The sequence below is a fragment of the Poecilia mexicana genome, unplaced genomic scaffold (genome assembly GCF_051168715.1).
Source record: "Poecilia mexicana isolate PSO_F unplaced genomic scaffold, ASM5116871v1 scaffold_18, whole genome shotgun sequence".
In the NCBI taxonomy this organism is placed as follows: domain Eukaryota; kingdom Metazoa; phylum Chordata; class Actinopteri; order Cyprinodontiformes; family Poeciliidae; genus Poecilia; species Poecilia mexicana.
In genome coordinates this window covers 1,311,057-1,328,753 of record NW_028263387.1, presented here as the reverse complement: position 1 = coordinate 1,328,753, position 17,697 = coordinate 1,311,057, and the positions used below count along the sequence as shown (strand labels likewise).

Sequence of the window (17,697 nt, the reverse complement as noted above, 5' to 3'; positions counted from 1 at the left end):
CTCCAAAGAACCATAATTCCTAATGGGGGTCAGCCTGTGTTCACTTTGAGTGAAAGAAGGCGCGCACTGAGGTAAACTAAGAGCTCAAGCAACCAGTGGCGGAGCTAGACTTTTAAGGTTGGGGGGGCAAAATTTAAAATGTGTGTGCACATTTATATATATATATATATATATATATATATATATATATATATATATATATATATATATATATATATATATATATATATATAACATTTAAAAAAAATAACCAAACTGAATAATTGGTTACTTTTTTAAGCCCTTCTGTCATTTGACAGGTTATAATTAACACCTTTGACTGGTTCACATGACAGACTTTACGCAAAGATGTCATCGCAGAGGCCACTAAAATCAATCAATTAAAAAATCCTTTCTGAATATCATCTCATGGACACTGAACTAAATGCGTCTTTCTGACCGGGAGCTGACAGCGTGTTTAAGAGTGATGGACACCTTGGTCAGGAAGCTCATTGGAAACCTTTAGTTGAAATGGCGCCTTTAACTTCAGTCTCCAGTACAGAACAGAGAAAACTAAAGACAATGCAACGTTGTTTTAATCCATTTATAGTCTTACTTATTTATTTTGATTTATTCTGCACCTTTATTTATTTTGAGGAAATAAATAAAGAGTGCAGAAATTAATTAGATCCATGCACAGTGCGCTGCACAACCAATGCGGACGCGGCTCTGCCGCTGCGAAGAATTAAACTTAACTCGCCCTGCAGTTTTAACAAATGGAGTTGAAGATGTTACCCTCCCGCACCCAGAAGGAGAGCGATGCTCAGAAGGAGCGCAGCAGACGTAACATCTGTCCGTTTTGGAGAAGCGAAACCATGCAAAAAATCCTGGTAAAAACGCATGCCCGAACCGTGCACAGGGTTAAAAAAAAGAAGAAAAAAAACCTTGCAGAGTTCAATTGTTCGGTTTGGTTCATACAGATCCAACTGTCGATGAACCAGCGCAGATTTCTCTGCAGATGCGACCAGGAAGAATTTGTGAAGCTGTGCGTTCAGACCGCAGCGGGTGAATTAATGGTAATTTAAGTGGAGTCGCTTAATTTCATTTGTTATAAGTTATTAGAGCCACAGTCAGTGGTTTGTGTCACTACGGAGAAAAAGTTAGATGCATTTATCTGCTTTATGTGTGATGGGAAATATACACAGCAAATTCAAAAGTGTTAAATGTTTTGGTGTCAGTAGACTTTGTGCAAAAGCAGAGTTAATTTTACACTTATAGAGTCACATTCTGTTTATGTAACTCTGGGGTGTATATTATTAGTAGTTAAACTCCAGTGTTAAAACAAAGTGTTTCCTATCAAATCTAGAGGTGTTAAAATAGAATCAATAACTCTTTACTTCTTAACTCTGAACTCTACCAGCGGCTCTAACACTGAAGGAGTTAATTCACTGACTTCGCCCCAGACTCACAGATTCCCACTGAAGCGAAGTGACAGAAGCCAAGTTATTTCAGGACTTTTTACTTTCCACCTGTCTGAGGTGTTTACCACGCTTGGTAAGTCATTTTTTCTGAGATGGTTTATAACTATTATTTTGAGTTGAGCTCAACCTGTATGATAGACGGCTCGGTGTTAGCATTTTTAGCTTAGCATGCCGAATGTTAGCGAAGTGTTGGAAAAAATCAAGCATAACAATAAAATACCTATTTAATATTGATTACAAATAACTCTTATGAAGTTAAAAAATACTCTGAGAGTTAATATTAAGATCTAACTCTGAATTAGTGCTAGTAAGTGTTAAATTATTAACTCCAGGAGATTTGATATTTGACACTTTATAAGAGTTAAGGTATTAACTCTCCAAAAAGAGTTAAATTGACACTTTGTGGTGTGGACCCTTATAGACACTTTAAAAGTGTTGAAATCAAATCTGACAGTGTTAATATGGGCCTCCTGGATTTGCTGTGTCCAATATATAGTTACACTGCTTACGTTAATGGTGTTTTAAAAACAAAACCAGTAAAAACTTAACTGGAATCTAATATGTCAGATTCCCTCCTCACCCTCGTCTTGATAAGAACAGAGAGCAGTCCGCTGGTTTCTGTCCAGACTGTGATCAAGCGCAGCTGACATTTGGTGCGCAGGCAGTTTCAACTTTACGCACAGAGAACATCGCTGAGCTCATTATTAATCATACTAAGAATAATATCTGTCAGAGTATCATCTCTGATCTGGACGCTTTAACGGACCAGAGGCTTTGGAGCGTCTAGCTGATCGGCTTCTGCGGGGTTTTTCTCCCGCAGGTCGAGGGAAGTGATGCGGGATCAGGAAACGATCAGAGTTCTGCCGTCTCCTAATCACGTAATTTCGTGAAATGTTACCTGATTTCAAAAACGGTCTCGCAGAGAAATACTAAATGTTTTGTTTGATGACTACAAATTGGAAATAAAATGATTTTTTTCTTTGACGGACAACGAAAAAACTCTAGTCCAACCTCTGCTCCAAACTACGAACATTGTCGGCCCCTCTTTGTTTTTATTTTTTGTGGAGGATCAGTAAATAGCTTATTGGTGTTTTACAATGACCTGGTGCTGTTATTTGTCAATCATCAGGGGGGGGCCCACTGGCCCCCCCAGCCCCCCCTCTGGCTCCGCCTCTGCAAGCAACGGCAGTGCGAGGCAACGTGCAGAGGCGCCAGCTGTGTGATTGGTCCACTCTCCCTGCTTTAAATGCAAACTATAAACTTTTATAAATAAGTTTGCTCAGCCAGTGAAATGCTCAGACCAACGAAGACGCTTTCAATACGGATAAATTGTTTATTAATTTTTCTGAAAACAAAAACAAGCAGGGATTGGCCTTGTGGTGGTGGTGTGTGTGTGTGGGGGGCGGGGTCACGCATGGCGTACCGACAGGCTTATAATACACTGGGGAAAACCCTGTAGATTATGCCAAATCAAGAAAAAAAAGTCTCTTGGAGGTACCCTCTAAATCAGGGGTGTCAAAGTCAAATGGATGGAGGGCCAAATAAAAAATTTAGCTACAAGCCGAGGGCCGGACTGATCGAATGTTCATTGAAATTTTTTTAAATGACGCATATAGTCTAGTGAACCTAATTGAACCTACTGAAAACCTAACAAATATATTCCAATATGATCAGATAAATAAAGCAATATTTTCTTATGGCTCTGTCAGTAATCTTTAATTTTCAACAGACACAACTGAAATATTTTTAAAATATAATTGGATTGAAATACAATAAAATAAAGTGCAAAAATCTATTAATCCACATATGTCAGAGTCAAGGCATTTAGATGTGTCGCCGGCGACACATCTAAATTTGCAGTACCGTAATTCCGCCACACGTAGCGCTAAGTGGAAAAATTCCAACGGTTTCTGAAAGGGGAGACGTTGCACTTTCCAGCAACTATCGGGTTAATACGGTAACTTCGCAGCTGCAGCTGCAGAGAGTGTAATTAATCCGGGGGGCACTCGTTTAATAGACGGTATATTTCGGCAATAACTTGGTGGATATTGAAAGTTCCGGTTGTTATGGATACATGGGTAAGTACATCATCTCACAGAACATTTAAAGAACTACTTACAGTTCAAATAAGGAAGATATTTTTTTTCAGACGGGGTGCCGGCTTGCTGCGGTCTGCGGGCCGGTTCTAATAATAAATCAAGATCATCCCAGGGGCCGTAAAAAACCTTCTCGCGGGCCGGATGTGGCCCGCGGGCCTTGACTCTGACATATGTGCTCTAAATGTACCGAGAGGCAGCCATTTTGCGTCAAAGGGCAAATTTTGGACATTTTTCACTTTTACACACTTTTACACTCTTCAATCATAATTTTATTACAGGTTATGAATAAGAATACGTAAAAAGGGGTATGACAGGTAAAATGTTAATGTAAATGTTTATATAAATAGGGGTGTGGCAGGATAAACGTTAATGTACGCCTAAGGAATTTCACGTCACAGTAGGTGGTAGCAATTGATGTCGGTCAGTCATGAATTATCCAAGTGAAATACAGCAGGGTGTGGTTTGGAGATTTACTATTATAAATACAGCGCTCTGCTTGTAACACTTTCTACAGAAGACTTGAGCAATCCATGGAACTAAATGAGTTCAAACTTCTACTGAGGATCAAGGACCAGCCTCATCTGCAGTACCTCTCAGATATGAAATCCCAATATCTGTGTACTCGGATCGTGCAGAGATGGATCATGCTCAGCATCTGATGCATCTGCTCTGGCAACTATGTCTACAAGGCGGCTCTTGACAAGTGGATCATCTCTTCTATGCAAGACCCCCGTCTCTGTCTTCAAGTACTCAGGTCATCCAGAGGATTCTCCAAGAAATCCAAATTTTATGTGTGTCGGGTGCAGAATCTGCAAGACGATTGGTCTTTGGAGCCACATTAATTATGGGGATTGATAGGTATTTTCTCAAACCTACATAAAAAAGAACCACAGACAACGTATATGAGTTTTCAACCAAACTTCTGCAGAAGGAGAAGACACAGTGAACTGCTTCTCCAAGCCGCTCACCATGTGTTCTGCAAATCTTCAATTGTTTGTCTCTTTTATTAGCAAGAAGGGGGTGAAAAGGAATGGAGGGGGTGGAACCCACATCCTATCTTCACAGTAGAATGCAAATTCAGAAACAAAGAAGGGGGACACAGAAACTTAATTAACACATAGATAAGTTTACAGCTCAGGAGTATCCCAGGAAAATCTAAGTCACCATCTGTAAAAACATGCTTGAGATTAAGGAAGATTTAATTGTGTGTCTCCACAGTTCAACAAATTTGAACACTAAATCCCTAAATAGAAAAACAACTAGTAACATAAAATTACAAATGTAAGAATGATAAACATAATTCTAACAGTGATCATGGAAGTATGTTTTTAAATATGAAACAGGGGAGCTTTACCTGTACCAACTGGATAAAAACGAGGAACTCACTCCTTTAATGGCTACCTGCAGCCTCACGTCAAACGATTGGGCTGTGTTAAGGCGTGGAGCATGAAAATAATGAAAATCTGTACCACTCTCGAGCTGCAAAGCATGCCAGAAGACGGTTTCCCAACCGATTATGAAATTGCCAGGAGACCTATTCTCTTTAGCGCAAAATGGGAGTCAAGAACTACTACAACCAGCCGCTGGACTTTATGGGCAAGCAGACGGAAGATTAACCAACCAATGTTACCAGACATGTTTGTTTTGGAGGCTATCAATATAGATGCTGGCGTTTTCAGGACAAAGCTGGCTCTACCATTTGATGCTTGGATTCAAAGCATGTATAGATGAGAACAATTTCACACTGATTTTGATTCAATGAGCTTAAAATCACTTGGAAGCTATTGAAGAAAACATTTAACCATGCATAGTGGTTACTAGAGTGGACAACTATCTAAAAGCCATTTTCTTGTGCTTGTGGATTTTTATGCACTGAAGTGGGCACTAATGTATCATAAAATACACTATCAACTACTGGCCGTCAGCTGCAAATGCAAGAAATTATTTCTGTTAAATCCAAAATGGCCGACAGACAAAAAAGCATGCCAACCAACCCTGTCCCTTCTTCTACTGTAGACGACTCTCGCAGGTAAAAACAAAATATTGTGATAACCCCTAAAGAACAATACTACTGATGTTTTTTTTTTTCAAATAACTTTGTATTTGGAGAAAATTACAATTGATCACCTAAAAAACATGAAATAAAAAAAATCTTTTTTTACAATTTTTTTTCCTACCTTTTTTATTCCTTAAGAAAATTTAAAAAATGGAAAAAAATCTTGACACATAGGATCATAATTTATGCATGAAAGGGTTAATATTAAAATTGTTTAAAATATTGAATATAACTTAAAAATTCAATAGAGAATAGTGTGTCTCGTGTAACCCTAATTACCACTTTTTTGTGTCAGTTGGTCACAAGGCAAGGCATTTGTTTACATTTGTTTGTCAGGAGTGTTTAGGTCAGACATTTGTTGACAGTCCCTCAGTGAACCTCCGAGCACTTGAGGAACTTGACAGTTGAACTTTGCACCCAAATCCATTTCAGGAGGAAGAAGCAGGAGGGAGCTGTAGATGCTTGAAGAAAATGCAAGGTAGAAATATTGGCATTTTGAAAACACTGTCAAGTTATTTTTTAAACTGTGCAACTTCCCCACTTGAGAAGGGATGGATGAATTCATGCAGACTCTTAATGACAGGGAAATACTCAAAGGACCAAACAGTTTTCTTGCTTTTATCCTCCATTTATTTCACAGTGTATGGACATGTTCACCATTGATCAGAAGATGCAGGTAAAAACCTTTAAACAAACCCAAAAAATAATTACTAATCTGTATAAATCAATTTCACTCAATTACAAAGAAAATAGCAAATTATATAGATAATACCAAGCAACCCATCACGAATTAAACATACAAAGTAATCAAAGTTAAATAAACAAGTAACTCAACTTAAGTTCATTAACTTTAAAGTGCATTTCAAGTTTATATTTACATTTAAATACATCAGTGCATTTCAAGTTAATATTTATATTTACATTTAAATACATCAGTGCATTTCAAGTTAATATTTATATTTACATTTAAATACATCAGTGCATTTCAAGTTAATATTTATATTTACATTTAAATACATCAGTGCATTTCAAGTTAATATTTATATTTACATTTAAATACATCAGTGCATTTCAAGTTAATATTTATATTTACATTTAACTACACCACTTAACATACAAAACATCTGCTTCTCAACATTAATCATAAATATTATAAATTTAGCTTTAAGTTATTCTTTTGAAGTTGATGATAAATTAATTGACAGTTGAACTTTGCACCCAAATCCATTTCAATCTGGAAAGACTCAGACGAAGAAAAAGGAACAATTAAAAGATTTAATGACAGGAATGAATAACAGTTCTTTGGCGCTCGGCGCTGATTTGAGCCGAGATTTGATGTGAACTCGATGAACATCCCGATAACTGATTAGGGATGCTCTCCCCCCGGGGCCCGACACTGGTGGTGGAGGTCTGGAAAGGTTGCTATCCTGGAGAGCCGAAAGATGTGGGTGGAGAAGGGGCGGTGGTGGGTTGAACGCAGCTGGGAACGGCTGACGGCCTGGGTGTGGATCCTTTTATGGAGAGCTTGATTGATGATTGGACGCGCCGGGTGAGGTCCAGCGCTGAGGTTGGAGATGAGCATGACGCAGATGGGCGAACGGAGGGGGCGGAGTCTTTCAGCTTGAATTTCCGCTATCAGCTACATTTCACCAACATGATAATCAATTCAATCATAAAAGTCCATCAATCAACAAAAAGAAAGCGTCACCGCCACAGTCCACCACTTCGGTTCAGCCGTTATTATTGGGCGCTGAAAATCCACTCGGCCAAACTGGAAGCTTATGTCTTATCGGCTGCCTCTCTGCTCATCTACAAGATGTCGAGAAAAGTCAAGCTCATCCCACTTCCCCATGCTGGAGATTTTAGTTTAATAGTAACAATAGATAAAGTTATCTTTAAAACTAATTACACAGGTGACATCAAGACCCAACAGTAGAGTCAGACGGTAATAAAATTAATCTGGTTGTGTGTGTTGTTATTGTGTCCAGCAAACTTTGCTTTAATTCTACTTTTTCTATTTAATCATAAAAAAAATCATAGGCAGAAAGAGAGTCATGGAACAGGAAGAGCAGGTTTCCTGAAGAAAGGGGAAGTTTCCAGCCTGCATGTGGATGAAAATAGTTCAGATTACTCATTTCAAGGCATTAAAGGTTTAAAGAATAAAATCTAAACATTTTGAGTAATTGGATAAAACCCAGAGTAAAATACTTAAATGGATAATAATAACTTATGATTAAACCAATAATTAATATTGGTTTAACCAATGGTTGATATTGGTTTGATTATAAGAATATTTACATTTACTCTTACACTTGTGGAAGTACTTACAGGTGGAAGAAGTAACTGTAACTTGGTATCAAATAATTAGAATAATGGATTATGTTAGAGATTTTTTGGTATTATCATTTTGTTATTACTTTAGTTCATATTCAGTCTAATGTTAATAGTTAATTAACATTCAGTATTATTGTGATTTTCAGTTTAAAGTGTTCTCTTCCTTCTGTGTGTATGAACTGACCTGGAGGTCACGACTGTCTGTTCATCTTCATGTGAGACAGTTAACTCTGTGTTTCCCAGACCTTAAATTCTTATCAACCGGAATTCCTCCTAACTTAGGAACTGCCTGTGTGCAGTCGTATGTTGGCTTATGTTTATCTTCCCTCTTCTTTGTTGACAGTTTGACCGAGATTTGAACCGGGCTCAGACCGTAGATCAGATATCACACCTGGAACTGGGTTGCTAGTTGTTTGGGTTTAATGTTTTACGACCTCTGTTGTTTTTCCTGGTTGCTCCCTGTGGCTGTTCTGCTTTGACAATAAAACGGGCTCACGCGGAAGCAGACCAGAACGCTCAGTGAACGGCTCGGAGGAGCAGTTTGCTGAGACTTCTCCCTTTTGCAAAAGCTTGGTCATAAAATTCATATACGTTGTCTGTGGTTCTTTTATTGAAGGTTCGAAAGGAAAAATACCCATCAGATTATTCTTGGTTTCTTTTCAGAAATGTCTGTTGTAACTCACATTATGATTATAATAAGAGTAACTAATAAGTAATGGTTATTATAAAATTATAAATGAATGCTAAATCAGAGAAACTAAGGTTATAAATGTGATTTTGACATTGAACTTGAAATGGAGTAAAATGTGTAACTGTAATTAAAGGTCATTGATGATGTGTTGGAGGTAGATGGTAGGTGAAAGGTAAGGGGAAAAGAGGAACTGATAGGAGAGCAGAGGTGACCAAGACCTTATTGCTAAACTTCAACTTTCCTAAGAAAAGGAACCCGTTAGCCCCGCAACATGTGGCTTCAAATTGCATTTCTCTCACCAGCTGGGTTCAGACCCCAAAGACAAAGACAAAGGCAAAGATGAAGAACTGGTGTGTTCCTTCCATGAGACCAGCTTGTCTACATCTCAATGGACCAGAAAGATCGTGAGACGAGGAGAAAGGAGCTACAGAGCTGCAAGACAAGAAGCTGAGGACCGCTACGCGCATGAGGAAGTCACCCTGAGTCCCGAGACCTGCCGCTCTGACTCAGTACGCTTCCTGTACTGGGAGCCGCCTTCTGCTGCTGCTACACCTTTTTCATCACCAGGCCAGTTCTGGGGTTCAAGATGCCAACCTCTGTCCCTCTCTCTCAAAGTTTCCCTTTTTTAGTTCACAGTGTCAGCATTAGGAAAAGATAGGCTAGATTATTGATTTTACTTGTTTGATTATTTCTGCTACTGATTTAAGCTGTACTGACCCTTGCAAAATTGCCTTACTAATAAAATAATTAGCATTAAGAAAATCTAAAAGATGTGGACATTTAATTAATGAGTCACCTTAAAGTTCTTTGATGGTTGTAAAATAGCTATGAAGTTTGATTCTGGGAGGAGAAAGTGGAAAATGTTTTATAGGTTGCTTTTGGCCCAAAACTAAAACAACACCCTTGGGACTCGCCCGAGTCACTAAAACCTACCTGGTTCAGTAACAAGTGCAAGTTGTAAGAAAGAGAGAGCGACGGTTAACAGGTGTGCTCTGTGAAGCTAGCTGATTGCGGGCTGCTCAATCTGGCTAATTCACAAGGTGAAAAAGGGTGGGACATCTGGATGGAGGTCGTTAGAAACCAGGCTAGTCTTTCTCGCGCCCAGCTTAAACAGAATGTCCTCTATATTCTCATCTGTAGTAATACTCCGGAGTTAGAGGCTTCTCGGACCCGTTAGATGGAGAGCTGGGAGCAACATCTCCCTCCTCTCAGACGGGGAAGTAGAGAGAAAGAGAGAAGGGGAGGGGGGTGTTGCGCAACAACAAAGATCATCCAATTTTACACAGGTTGACGGGGATCCGTGATTCAAAAAGTCGCAAACTCCTGTCCTCTTTGTTTGGCGGCTTTCTCTTCCGTCTTCTATTTTTTCCCCCTTGTCCGTCCCTCTTTTAGGTCCGTGTGGAAGCGCATGACTTTTTTTTCTCTTTTTTTTCCCTTTACCCTCTTTCTGATTTGACTTCACAAACACTAATATTGAAAGACCAATATTTTATATAAACACTTTGATCAGCCACAACCTACTTCAAAACTTATTAATGGCGAAGAGAACTGGAAACAGCAACACTGACCAGCAACATGAACTAACAGCATGGACCAATGACATTGACCAATCACAGAAGTTAAAGACATTCAGGGGGCAGTAGCATCAAAAAACATGTGCAAGGGGTTCACTGCTTTAGTGAGTAATAACCACGACACAGTTAGGCATAACATATCCAACATCTACAAATGCAGCAAACTTCGGTACCGTAGCAAACACTTAACACATGTACAACATCTAACATATGCATCACCTACTTATGCAACATCTACATCCGCTGCTGTGAAGAATTAAATTTAACTCACCCTGTGGTTTTAACAAATGAAGGTGAAGATGTTACCCTCCCGCACCCAGAAGGAGAGCGACGCTCAGGAGGAGCACAGCAGGTGGAACATCTGTCCGTTTTGGAGAACCGAAACCACGTTAAAAAAAATTATAATAAAATAAAAATCCTTGGAAAAAACGCACACCCAAACCGCACACAGGGTAAAAAACTCGCAGAGTTCAATTGTTTGGTTTGGATCAGACAGATCCAACTGTCGATGAACCAGCGCAGATTTCTCTGCAGATGCGACCAGGAAGAATTTGTGAGGCTGTGCGTTCAGACCCAAGTAGGTGAAGTGCAGGTAATTTAAGTGGAGTCGTTTAATTTCATTTATTATAAGTTATTGGGACCACAGTCAGTGGTTTGAGTCACTAGGAGAGAAAGTTCGATACATTCATCTGCTTTATGTGGGATGGGATCTGGATTCAATTAGGTGAATATTAACTAAACCGCATAAAAATGCGGCTATGTTAACATAATTATAATTTGAGGGGTAAAAATAGTCCGGAATTATTTGCCTGATGGTGGCTCAGGCTTCTAATGAGTATGCATTTAATGAAGAGAACGTGTGATCAAGTTGTGTTGATCTATTTATTGTAGTTTAAATAGAGGAATAGCAGCTGACTGTTGAGGGAGGAAAGAAATTAAAGTGCAGATGTCCGTTAGACGGAAACAAGCGCAGTGCGCTGATCAATAAATGCGCATAAATGCTCCACCGTTACGCTCCAATTAATCACACATGACAAACGTCAAATATACAATATATAGTTACACTGCTTATGTTAATGGTGGTTTAAAAACAAAACCAGTAAAAAGTAACTGGAGTGATATATCAGATTCAGGGCCGTGCAGAGACCACTAAAGGTGCTCAAAAAAAAAGGGCACATCTAACCGCATTCTAGAACAAAATATTAACAAAGCCACACAGCTTTCAGAGTTTAATAAACAATGATAAATTACAAAATTGTGAAATATACAATCAAAGTTAAGGAAAATCTCTATATAGAGCATACAACTATGCATATGTAAGATATTTTATTAGTAATTTCTTTCTGCAGGTCTATTTGGTCTATTTTGTTATAGGAAAGTATTGCAATATTCAAACCTGCAATTTAGCAAGATATGTAAATTAGAGCTGGACCACCAGACATATTTTATCTTTACAGAATTACACTATTAAAAATATAAACAAGGGCACAATGCAACCTTTTAGTGGACTGTAATCTATATAAAAAAGAGCTGCCTGTTTGCTACACTTGCAGTGGAGATGATGATGATTCATTCAGGAAAGCAGAGCTGCATCAAACTTTAATGTGGAACTTCAGAAAAAAAAAAGAAAAAGAAAAAATTGAACTGTTAATGCATATCACCATGAGAAAAGCCTACTGAGTTTTGCTTAAACAACTTTTTTTTTATTAAAATCACACATTTTTGTCTCATTAAGTGAAATTCTTTTTTGCAAAACAAACTTATTTGCTAATTGAATAATTGGGGAAAAAATTACTGCATACTCTGCGAACCAGACTCTAAACTTAATTAAAGTCTGGTTTGAGTTTTTTCCCCTTCATTAATGACAGGCTTTTGTTATATACATTATATCTATCATGGTAGTTCAAGGTGAGTTATTTTTAATTCTAAATGAATATCCTTGTTGGACTTTTATTTAAGTGTTATTCTCCTTCACGATACATTTACCTAACGCCAGAATAAATGCAATGTACATTATGCAGCAAAGGAAATCAGAAGACATACATCTATTATGGAGATGATAAGTTTTGGACGGGCGATTTGCCCCTATTGCATAACCGATACTGAAGAATGACTATTATCATTAAAGATACAGGGAAGAAGCTTCTTATTTATCTTGCTTTGATAGCAAAGTCGTTAGCTAGCAGTTAGCTAATAGCACAACAACAACAGCCTGCATGATAAAAATACTGAATCGATAGATAAGAACAGTTTTTCCTCACCTGGCTGTCTCCTCCCACTCAGTAGTTCTTCAGAGAAAAGCAGACGCAGAGGCCTGTCAGTGTCTGTTGTATTTCATTACCTCTCTGCTTAAACTGCTGAAGCAGAAACGAGACTTCAACGTTTTCTGTCATCTTTCAAGTAGCAAGTCTACTCCCCTTTATTCACCAAAAACGTTTGTTTTTATTTAATTCACCAAAAACTGTTCTGTAATCTGGAACATTCGCTACATTGAGATCCGCAGTTAGCCGCTTTATATCACTGCGCGAGAGACAACTGTGTCATGCGTCATGGGTAAAAGGTCAAAGGTAACAAGGTGACCTTAGGGCTTATTATGTTGTACAAAAAAAAACCCAACAAAAAACAAATAATTTTAGTACATGTTATTATGTGTCAGAAGAGGGCTTAGGAAATAATAATATAAAAAAACAACAACAACAAAAAAACAACAACAACAACAGAAAAAGAAAACTATTGACCAAAAGGGCACTTGGGAGCGAGGAGCAAAAGGGGCAGGTGCTCAAGCACCCCTAGCTCTCCCCCTCACCCCCCGTCTGCACGTGCCTGGTCAGATTCCCTCCTCACCCTCGTCTTGATAAGAACAGAGAACAGTCCGCTGGTTTCGTGTCCAGACTGTGATAAAGCGCAGCTGACACTTTTCAACTTTACGCACAGAGAACATCGCGGAGCTCACTATTAATCATACTAAGGACAATTTCTGTCAGAGTATCATCTCTGATCTGGACGCTTTAATTAACGGACCAGAGGCTTTGGAGCGTCTAGCGCAGCTGATCGGCTTCTGCGGGGTTTTTCTCCCGCGGGCCGAGAGAAGTGAATGCGGGATCAGGAAGCGATCAGAGTTCTGCCGTCTTCTAATCACTTCATTTGGTGAAATGTTACCTGATTTCAAAAATGTTCTTGCAGAGAAATACTAAATGTTTCATTTGATGACTACAAATTGGAAATGAAATTATTTTTTCTTTGACGGACAACGAAAAAACTCTAGGGCAGGGGTGTCAAACTCAATTTCACCGAGGGCCACTTCAGCATATTGGCCCCCCTCAACGGGCCACTTGACAGTACAAATCAGGAGTGCATCCCTGCTAAAACACACCCCAGACAAAAGGTTGACTTCCCTCATTCAGTTCTGTAGAGGCTTATAATGAGTCAATGGTCCAGGTGAGTTAGAGAAGGAATGCATCTAAAGCTGCAGATGGTAGCTCTGGAAAACAGCCCTAGCATTAATATATAAAAATACAATGCTAAAAATAAATTAAACACCACCTCATATTGTTAAATAACTGATTTAATGTATTGAAATTTTAAATATTACATTTGAGTTTCCATGGATGTAAAATTACTGCTTAGTTTAAAAATTACAATATTTAAATCAGTGTTTAAAGGTAAGCAAACAAATAATAAAAACAATCACATGGGCAGACATTATAGACTTTACGTAAAGATTTAGTCTCAGAGGCAGCTGAAATCAATTAATTAAAAAAATCCTTTCTGAATATCATCTCATGGTCTCTGAACTAAATGCGTCTTTCTGACCGGGAGCTGACAGCGTGTTGAAGAGTTATGGACCGGACGCTTTGGAGCGTCTGGTTAGGAAGCGCGTTACAAACCTTTGGTTGAAATGGCGCGTTAAATTCAAGTCTCCATTGCAGACCAGAGAAAGCTAAAGAGAATGCAACGTTGTGTTAATCCATATGATGAGCCGGCAGTTTATCTTGAGGAAATAAATGACGGTGCAAAAGTTAATTAGACTGTAACATGCGCAGTCCGCTGCTCAACCACTGCGGACGCGGCGGAGTTTTCTGCAGACCAGGAACCAGGAGGAAGTGCGTTCAGACCCCAGCGGGTGAAGTGACATTAATTTAAGTGAAGTCGCTTAGATGTAGATACATTTATCTGCTTAATTTGTGATGGGATCTAGATTCACGGTAAATATTAGCTAAACCACATAAAATGCGACTAAATAGCCGATGTTAATATGAGTGTAATTTCACGGATAAAAATAGTACATGACCGATTTTTATTTTATTTTTTATGTTGTCGGTCAAGATAACGGATAACAAAAAAGTCTAGCGCGACCTGCCGCCCTGACACCAACTCACACACATCTTCATTCAGTCTTACTTGTAAGTCGATGTTTCTTTTCTTGGACGTTTTGATGTTAGCTTGTCGATGTCTCAGTTTTATTCGCTGGGAAAATCAATATACTTATTGATCTTAAGGTGACTCTGCTGCTCTCTAGTGGCGAGAAGCGGTAATGTTGGCTGGTAACAATCGGAATGCATTGTGGGAAATGTAGTTTGTAGTCAATTCGTGCTCAAAACATATTTTAAGTCGATCATCGGCCTATAAAAATGCTGGGAGGGCCACATAAAATGGCATGGCGGGCCACATGTGGCCCGCGGGCCTTGAGTTTGACACATGTGCTCTAGGGTAACCTCTGCTCCAAACTACGAACATTGTCGGTCCCCCTCTTCATTTTTTTTATTTTTTATGCGGAGAATCAGTAAATAGCTTATTGGTGTTTTACCAACACCACCAGGTATTAAGTGTGCTTTAGCCTTTGAGTTGCACCACATTGAAACATCCAGGAGAACAATTTCAGCTTGTTTTTATGAGTACAAGTATAAAGGAGGCTGGTGTCGCACCTGATGTAAATCTATTTATATAAGTCATCACATGGACTTGTATAAAGTTTTATACATTTTCTTTTCATATATTTATTATTGTTTTTCTTCTTTAGATATTAGGTTGGCTTAGAATGATTCCAAATAATGTATAGGAATGACCTGGTGCTGTTACATGTCAATCATTGGGGGGCGGGGGTGAGAACCTGAGGGGGAGCCATCAGGTGTCAGGGGGGGCACTGGCCCCCCCGGCTCCCCCATCTGGCTCCGCCCTGCTCTAGCTACATTTTGACTGCATCCACCTTTAACACCACAGTCTAATCTCTGGATTTTATTACAACAGCAAATCAATAGCTAGCATGTCCAAAGAGGCTCCAGAGAACCTAAATTGTGCTAGTGTCTAAATTAAAATATACAGACTAATCAGGTTAATCCCAAATTACTTTAAACTGAGCACAGATTTAAATAGTTTTGATTTGTGTTAGATTGGTCAATTCCTGAAAATTGTAAACTGCAACAAATGTAGAATTGTTTTCTCCGAAATTTAACTGAAATCTGTTCTCATCTAATTGCGCCCTGGGCGCTAGTCATAGAAAAGCTGCCATTGGTGAAGTACTGCGTACAACACAAATCGTTTCTCCGAGCGCGAGCTCTGCTGCAGCTGTCTGGGAGGGGGTTGAGTAACGGGATTACCTAATGGGGGCAGCGGGAACGAGCCTTTTAAACAGATTACGGCGCGAGTTTAGTGCTTTCTTCTTCCCATAGTCACGTTCAATCTGCCTCGTACACAGCGCAGGTCTTGTGAGAAATTCTGTCCCCCTGTGAAAATCTGTTCCCCCTGTGTCGGGAGCGCGCATTGCAGCCAGAGAGGTGGATCCGGCGGATCAGACCATTTTCACGGCTCTTCTGATCGATTTCTCGGTAAAAACTACTCATATAATCATGTTAATGTTGTAACTTTCAGTTTAATCGGCAGCTATCAAAATAAAAATACATACATAAATAAACGAGGTCCTGTGTGGAGGTCTTTTTTCGCTGTTTTGTGTTATTTTAAACGCGAAGAGAATCGATCTTTTTTTTCAGCTTTTGTCTCGTAAGCCTGACAAATAAAAGTCAGTCAACAAACACAGGTTTCCAACACGAAGTGTCCATTTATAATTTTTCATTTCTGATAAAGGAGGAGGGAAGCTGGCCGATAGCAGGGCACAAAAATAAAGACTTCCTGAAAAGATCAGAGTGTAAACTTTTTGGTCAATCACGTTCTAATGGAAAATATGACAGATTACTGGATTAAGGAAATGTCTAATATGCTATCACACATAATAATTTTTGAGAATTTGGAAACAGTTAATTTACCTGCAAGTCTTTTACTGTGTTAATTCCTCTTATCATCAACAAGAAATCCTGCAAGTTTGAAAACATTTGTTCCTTTTTTGACAAAGTTAGGATGGGGGAACAAGATATTTGAAGCGCCTGATAAAATCTGTTCCCCCCCCCTTAAAAGACTTGCAGGTAAATTAATTTGTTTCCATTTTAAGTAGGGGGAACAGATTTTATCAGGCAGCTGAAATATCCATTCTCTCCTCTTCTCCCTCCATAACTTTGGGAAATAAAAAGCAACTGTTTCCAAATTCTCAAAAATTATTATGTGTGATAGCATACTAGACATTTCCTTATTTTCCTTATCATTAGAACGGGATTGACCAAAAAGTTTACACTCTGATCTTTTCAGGAAGTCTTTATTTTTGTGCCCTGCTATCGGCCAGCTTCCCTCCTCCTTTATCAGAAATGAAAAATTATAAATGGACACTTCGTGTTGGAAACCTGTGTTTGTTGACTGACGTTTATTTGTGAGGCTTACGAGAGAAAAGCTGAAAAAAAAAGATCGATTCTCTTCGCGTTTAAAATAACACAAAACAGCGTAAAAAGACCTTCACACAAGACCTCGTTTATTTATGTATGTATTTTTATTTTGATAGCTGCCGATTAAACTGAAAGTTACAACATTAACATGATTATATGAGTAGTTTTTTACCGAGAAATCGATCAGAAGCGCCGTGAAAATGGTCAGATCCGCCGAATCCACTTCTCTGGCTGCAATGCGCGCTCCCGACACAGGGGGAACAGATTTTCACAGGGGGACAGAATTTCTCACAAGACCTCTTCAGATCATTTAGTCTAGGAAGGAGACACAACAGAATAATCAGATTCTTCAAGAATTAGTTTGGAACTACATCGAGTTGCCCCAAGGAACTCAATGTGCCAGCACCACACCGGAAGCTCAAGTAACGCCTTTCAAAATCAACGTTTACAAAACAACAACAACAACAACAACAATAATAATAATAATAATAATAATAATAATAATAATAATAATACATACATACATACATACATACATACATACATACATACATACTTAAATATCCTTTAGGAATTACAAAAACTATACAAGAAACAATATGGTGGGTATATCAGCACAAAATATATCAAACAGCTCTAAACTGATTAAGACATTAAAAAAGTGAGAGTGATTTATTTGATTTCTGCCTCATATCTTCAAATTGTTATTTAGAGCT

The 17,697-nt window shown here is 38.7% G+C and overlaps 1 long non-coding RNA gene across 1 annotated transcript; it reads left to right on the top strand.

Moving 5' to 3' along the window:
- The first annotated feature begins 2,959 nt into the window (after positions 1 to 2,959).
- LOC148153844 (uncharacterized) lies at positions 2,960 to 17,128 on the top strand. Its single transcript, XR_015766188.1, has 2 exons — positions 2,960 to 3,642; positions 15,915 to 17,128. It is a non-coding gene; the product is annotated as an uncharacterized LOC148153844 (long non-coding RNA).
- Positions 17,129 to 17,697: the final 569 nt, after the last annotated feature.